The sequence below is a fragment of the Cibotium barometz genome, chromosome 42, assembly GCF_041138505.1.
Source record: "Cibotium barometz isolate CiBa-2024 chromosome 42, ASM4113850v1, whole genome shotgun sequence".
NCBI classification, from domain to species: Eukaryota; Viridiplantae; Streptophyta; class Polypodiopsida; order Cyatheales; family Cibotiaceae; genus Cibotium; species Cibotium barometz.
The window spans coordinates 24,893,081-24,901,073 of NC_141087.1; positions in this window are offsets into that span (position 1 = coordinate 24,893,081).

The window sequence follows — 7,993 nt, forward strand, 5'->3', positions numbered from 1 at the left end:
AAAAATTATCCCCAAATGGTTTAAAGCATTCTAAACTAATCAAATTCCACTTTTAAAAGAGAAACAATATGAAAAGTTTAATTCCAATAATTAGATTACTTATCTATGATAAAGAAAGGCTGAATTTAAGAAGAAGAGAGGGGGAAAGCCTTTCCAGCAAGGCATAGCATCATTTTACATTTTAAAACAAAACAAAAATTAGAAAACCATTAAAAGGAATAAGAAAAAGTAGGATTTCTAACTTACATGAATTTTTGGGAGCTTTCCTTTCGCTTGATGGTTTGAGGGATCTACTCTTGTTTGCAACAAGGGTGGCCACCAATTCTTTAGAAGAGGGAATGGTCAAAAACTAATCAATTATTAATAAATTCATAGTTTTTGACTCTGGGAAGAAGTAGAGTAATAGTGCATAAAACACTATTATCTATTTACAGAGGGGGAGGCTTCTTTTATAGGAAAAAGTGAGCCTCTAACCAAGCAAACTAATTCTAGAATTTTCTAAATCAATTTGGTCAATTTTTGACCATTTTTAGGTCAGTTTAGCTTACTTTTTGGATCTAGTTGAAGCAGGACAGAGGAGAGATGAAAATATCTCATTATTTGTGAGTTTAAAACTCAACCACACATGTGAAATAGGTGCCTCCTTCATGAGGGGAATCCCCCCACACTGAGGTGTCAAAAATGCATCATTTCTCTAAATATCTCTTCTTTTTTAACTAATATCCTTGTCCTTAGTCAACTCTGCATCTTATGTAAGTATTTACTCATTTTTGGGAGATTTTCTTTATTTCTTCAATTTATCTCCTCCCTACATTTGGATTAATCTAATTGGCCCCTCAGAACCTTAATCTAAATTTTTTAAAAATCTAGACCCTTAGGATAAGGCCTTTTGAACAGATAATAATTGATTTCTAATGCACCTTCTGAAAATCTTTTTGAACTTCTGTTTTGGGGAAATTTATTTTAATAAAAAGAGATATTTTTCCATCCAAAAATATCTAAAAATTGAATAATCTCTCTCTAGAACATTTTCTCTCTCTAGGCCAAAAGAGGATAAAATAGAATCTTTTTTTATTTCAGAGAGGGGAATAATTATAAGATCAGAAAAGGAGGTTCTTACACCTGCACACATCAAAAGCCTAAGGGAGGAACTTTATAGTTAGAGAATTAACTGGTATGCCTTGTGTATCAAAATCATTAGAAAATTAAATAAGGTTTAATAAGGGTATTCGCGTTTGATAGTAGAATATGCGTATCATTTTAAGATAATGATTTGAATTGTCTTTTATTAATCATTATTTATGTTGTGATTATGAAATGGTTTATGTGATTACATCATAAAAGAGGGCCATGTAAGTGTTTTAACCTAGGATAGAGAGGCCTTTGTATGGGCACCAAATCCATCAAAACTTATATTTAAAAATCGCACAATTGATAACTCTTTTCAATTTTTTGAAATGTTTGATAAAATCAAGCAAAAATAATATAGTTTTGATGAAAATGTATATGAATTAAAAAAAAGAGTTCACAAAAATTATAAGCTAAGGTACTTGTAAAAAACTATGGAGATTTTTAGAATCTATTTCAAGATAAATTTATAATTTTTTTAAATTTACTGTCAACCAAACATTCTAAAAGTTATAATAGCCACATGATCAAAAAAATGATAAGCTGAATTATGTTGTCCAGTGTCAGAAAAAAATTGTTCTTTAGTGTAACTTTCACGGCTCAAATTGAGAAAAACCGGTTGTAATGTTGGCTAGTCGTCGTAAATTTAAAGAATGAAAATTTTGAAATTTCAATTATAAAACCGGTTAACCTATGCAATTTTTCAATAAAAACCAGTTGAACTTCAAGGTCATCCTTTTTTCACTAGTTAGAAAAAACGTTTATTTCTAACACTGATCCAAATAAAGCAACTCCATTTTTTATTACATGCAAGTTGTAGATATCATCACAACATCCTTTGTTGTCTAGTTTTGACACACTTATTGGAGACTTTTATTTACCATTGCTTGTGCCTCACCCACCATACTTTTGTTATGTGTCCTCTCCATTATCATTCCACCGCTGCTCATCATTACACATTGAGAATTGCTAGAATTTCTCTCCATAATTAGAGAATATTCTCTCTCTCTCTCTCTCTCTCTCTCTCTCTCTCTCTCTCTCTCTCTCTCTCTCTCTCTCTCTTTGAAATTGTGCAAGGAATCATGTCAATGTTTGTAAATTTAAAATTTTGTTTAGGATAGTAGAATCCAAGTTTGGTACAAATTAGCACGTCTTGAAAGGTTGTTGTAAAACAAAACTGATTTTTTCTAGGGTGAGAGTTTTTCTCTGCCTTCTCTTTATAGCACCACCTAGCTAAAACGAATCTAGTAGTTGGGGTTATGGAGACTCACAGGTCTCTAGCTAGCTTATAGGGCCACAATTGACTTGGTATGGGCGTCAAGACTTGAACCAAGCCCTAACCACTAGGGTTTTGTAGTAGGAAGTGAAACATCAAACCCCCAAGCCATTTCCTCGAATGTTGAGCCATCTTGTACATCAAGCCCTTGTCTACATGCCGAGTACCTACACCATGCCAAAGATCTCCTCTCCTCTGACATTCACAACGAGCCTAGCACATGTTGATATATTGAGCTCAACTAGTGCTACAACGGACATTGATGACCCGCCTGGGTGATAGCTTTTGCACCTATGTCACTCTGGCACGGTTGGTGCGATTATGGTTGATATGCTGCCAGTGGATGATAGGCTATGTGATAGCCACTTTGGAGTACTAGAGTTATGGCATAGCTATAGCACCAACTCATATAGCCAGGTTCACACTATAGACCGACTACTTTGTATGTTGTTGTTGTAGGAGAGTACTTTCCCTTTATGTACGTACTCTTATCTTTTAGTTATATGGTTGTAGAGAAGAGAAGAAGATAGAAGAAAATTCAGCCATCCATCTCTTTTGTGTCTTGCACTCTTTTGTGTGTGTGTGTGTTTGCTAGCAACGTCGAACTCAAGCTCTCTCTCTCTCTCTCCCACATTCTCTTTAGCACATGCACAACACATGTACCCGCCCACAACTTCATGAGAATGGGAGATGACCTTCATAGGATGCATGATAAACCTCCTCTCCAACTCTCAGTTCCCTCTAGAGTCTACATGGTGGTGCACATCTCCTGCTTTTCTCCACGCCCCTAAAAAGTTTCGATAGATACCCCACAACTTGAATCCCAATGTTCACGAACAATCGACGTTTAGTGTATTTTACTAGCTGAAATTTTGAAATCCTGAATGAAATTGGAGTTAATCTTGAATAAAACCGGTCATCTTTTACCATTTTCACTTATAAAAATGGACAAATCTCATGATTTTGAGCTACAAAACTAGCTAGATCCTTTTTTTCCGTTGGTTGGGAAAAAAAATTTCACGAGCACTGAATTATCAAACCCCAAAGCCTTAAATGTCACTAGTCCTACCTTATGGAATAATCTAAGAGTGTACAAAGAGGAGTTGGTGATGTAAGCAAGAAGTAGTTCAAATCTTAGAGACAAGTAGTTCAAATCTTAGAGACAAGTTGGATACCAACAGATGTGGCAAGCATCTTAATGTCCGCCTTCCTATTTCTCTTGTGAAGGACTAACAAAATTCTTACCAAGCTAGGGCACTCACTGGTCTATGCTATGGTGCTGCTACTCATCTACGTCAATGAAGGTTCTTAGAAATCGGATCTGAGAAAAAATTTGGGTTCCCAAGGGTATAGAAGTTGTTCACACTTAATAATTGGGTTCCCATGGGCATAGAAGTAGTTCAAATATAGTACGTACTTAATAGTTATTTCTCTTTCTCTTATTCAGGGAGGAAAGAATGAGTATAATGCTTTAGGTGCAGGATAGTGAATGATAAAAAATTCTCCTCTGTATGGATAACCAACATTGCGAGAAATATTTTTTACATTTGAGAAACGCAAGGAACATTCCCCTTTTTTAACCTAAAAAATTACATGTTTTAAACTAATTTTTTGAAAATTAGTATTTTTCGAGGTGCCTTCTTTAATTGGAGCCCATATAGCAATATTGTTTTCCGTGAAATCACTTCAACTTTATACTATTGGGTAAAAACACCTCATTCATAAAATTATATAATGGCAAGTGAACCTTCTCTAGAATTCAAGAAATCATAGCATGAAAGAGGTAATAACACACATTCAAAAAAGACTAAATTCTTGGACTCAATACACAAGAACTCTTTACTATTGATCTTCATCTGACTCGATCCCATCTATATTTATGTTATGTCCATGGTTGGAGGAGGAAGATAATATTAATTTGTCATCTTCCTTTACACTATCAACCAACACATTTTTTGCATCTTGATGTAGTCCAAGCACATCTTCTATTTGAGAGAGAGTCCTTCTCCTGTTTGTCACGCATGCTTAATATCTCAAAGATTTGTTGGGAGTGTTTTCTTGAGTATATGTATCTTTTTCAAGCATACGTATGTTGATCTCTACTGGGATAAACACTATTTTACTGGGGACATTTCTTGACCTCTTCCACTTTCCATGTGCCATCACATTTGCCACCATCTCTAATGAGTACTTACCCTTGAATGGATTTGGATGTGTGGTTCTCACTGATGTTGGAATATCTACAATTTAGAACCTTAGTGAATGGAAATTTCCAAAGTGATGAAGACGAGGTTGACATGTCTCTTTATTTTATTAGTCTCGTGGATTGCATTAGGAATTTTTTGGACCCAAAAAGGGCCTCCTAAGGATTCCTAATTTTAAGGGATTAGAGCTTAAAAAGCTGGGCTTAAGGGAGACAAAGGCTATGATGACCCCTATTTTTTGCCTTGCCACATCAGCCATACCCCCCCTAGTTTCACTTTTTAAAGGGAATATTCTCATACTCTCTCTCTGACTTTTTAACTTTTTTCATACTTTCTCTCTTACTTTTTGAATTTTTTATCTTCACTCTCTACAAATTGAATCTTTCTTGTCAGTTTGAAATCTCCTTTCTCATTAACTCCCACCATATCTCCCTTCCACATCAGCAAAACATTCTCGTATTTAGGTGGGCCCCAAAAAAAATTTATTTTTTATTTTTTTAACATTTTGAGGTGGAAAAAACACCACTCAACCAATATGTATGATGAAAATATTTTTCTCTCTCCAAAAAGCTTGTAATTCAAGGGTCACGTCAGAAGCCTGTTAGGAGCCAGTACATCCATAGCTAACTGTCAGGTCACAACCCCATAAACATAACTAACTGTCAGGAACCACTACATCCATGAGATCCCGAATTGTGGGGACCCCTAAAATTATTATTTTTTATTTTTTCTCATAAATATAATTTATTGATGAAAAACTCCATGTTAGTATATTTGTATATCAAAAATATAATTTTCTACTTAGAAAAATGGATTTGTGTTAAACCTGCAACAAACAACAAAGTTTTAACAGTCTCTCTCACTCCCTCCCTCTCCCTCTCTCTCTCTCTCTCTCTCTCTCTCTCTCACCCTATGAGGATCTCTCTGCATTAGCTTCTTCCTCTGCTTAGCTATGGAGCTTTTGCAAGCTATGTGTGTAGCCCCTTGTGAAGCTAGAAAATGGAAGGTTAATTTACACATTCGTATTCCTTGCACAAGAGGCACACAAGGCTGCAAAAAGTCATGCTTGACTTGAATGGTTGCAGAAGACCAATGCTCCCTATAGACATGGTGCTTGGTGTGCACGAATGAGGAGACAAGGGAGGCATTGAGTTTTGCATGTACCAGCATAAATCTAGATGTAATAAGGCTAAGAAAATAAGTTTAGTTAGGTTTTTTTTTTCCCCTTTTAAAAAACTATTAATAGTTCCTTCTCTCACTTCATTTTCATTTCACTTTTTTAGAGATCTTGAGCTCAAGATCTACGTAGACACCCATGTAAGGACACCAGCACATCACCACGTTAGCATAGTACATGGATATGGCACGCACCAAGAACACCGCACGTGTTACCATGCCTTCACAAAACACAGTGCAAGGCACCCAACGACCACTACTGGCAACACCACGGAAGAGAGTGACCCCTTGGATTCTAGGACATGCCCAATGGGATCACCAGAGTCCAACCCTCCTCCCACATTAACACTAGCGCACACACATGTAGGCCCTTCTAGTGGGAGCAAGCGTGTGAAGAAGACCCCACAATGCATCCACCCCAGAGATCAAGAGAGAGAGAGGCCGATGATGAGCAGTTCGACTGGGTTGGTGAAAACATTCCTACATTGCGTAGCACCATAGGTTGCAAGACCCTACTACCAGGACAGGGTCCCTACCCGAGAACTTGATACACAGGTACCACAGCAACAGGAGAGGAGGAGGATTCAGACTATGAGAGAGACCAAGAGGAGGTTCTTGCAAGTGCGCGCAAGCGTAGAAAGGTCAAGCTCTTCAAGCCAAGGAAGTTCCAACCTCGCCAATGCCGCACTAACACAACACAGAGAGCTCCAAGTAGAAGGATGTGCCAAGGGCATAGGGCTCTACAAGAAATCAAGTTTTATCAGAGGAACACTGAGTTGCTGATAAGAGGAGCCCCTTTTGCTCTCGCACAGTGAAGGAGATTCTCCAACGATATAGAACACAGTTCCGTGTGTGCAGGGGATTGCCCTTGAAGCATTGTAAGAAGCCTTCGAGGCTTACCTTGTTGGGCTTTTTGAAAGACACCAACCTCCTTGTTGCAATACATGCAAAGAGGATTACCATATCTGCCAAGGACATGTAACTAGCTCGGTGCATTCGAGGCGAGCGATTCGAGGCGAGCGAGACACGATCTAGAGATCTTAGATGTTAACCTTTTTTTTGAAGCAACTCTTTTGTTTCAAACCCCTCTTTGTAACAAGCCTATCTGGCTTTCATTTGTAACCTTCTGATAATTAAAATTTTAAGTTTCTCTTACAATGTCTCGGTGTCATCATGTTTGTTTAACATGGAGTGTCTATCATGTGCCAGTTTGTCACCCAAGGCATCAAAAATGCTCCTAGAGGACTGAGGAAGCTGTGCTAGAACTGTGCGAATTTGGCCTCTGCAACAACGGCGATGTAGACTCAAAATTTGCACTGTTCTGGCACTTCTCCCCTAGCCACTCAAGATCATTTTTGATGCATTTATAAGGAAGTTGAGCACACTAATTGTGAGAAACAGTAGTTTATAAGATAAAAACACCTTTAGTCATGTGTAAAAATATAGTGTTTATCATCCAATGCATCAAAATTGCTCCTGGAGAACTAGGAAAGCTATGCCAGAACAATGCAAATTTAGGCTCTGCAGCAGCGGTGTAGCCTCAAAATTTGCACTGTTCTGGCACTGCTCCCCCAGCCACTCAGGATCATTTCTGATGCATTTATAATGAAGTTGAGTATACTAATTGTGAGAAACAATAGTTTATAAGATAAAAATAGCTTTAATCATGTGTAAAATTACATTATTTGTCATATCCAATACATCAGAATTGCTTCTGGTTGGTGGAATGGGGAAGCTATGCCAGAACAGTGCGAATTTAGGCTCTGCAGCGACAGTGCAGGCTCAAAATTCACACTGTTCTGGCACTGCTACCCTAGCCACTCAAGATCATTTCTGATGCATTTATAATGAAGTTGAGTACATTAATTATAAAAACAGTAATTTATAAAATAAAAATACCTTTAATCATGTATAAAAATACATTATTTGTCATCCAATGCATCAGAATTGCTCTTGGAGGGCTGGGGAAGCTATGCCAGAATAGTGCGAATTCGGGCTCTATAGCAACGGTGCAGGCTCAAAATTCGCACTATTGTGGCACTGCTCCCCCAGCCACCACTGAAAATCATTTTTGATGCATTTATAATCAAGTTGAATACATTGATTTATGAGAAACAATAATTTACAAGATAAAAATACCTTTAATCATGTGTAAAAATACATTATTTGTCATCCAATGCATCAGAATTGCTCCTGAAGGGCTAGGAAA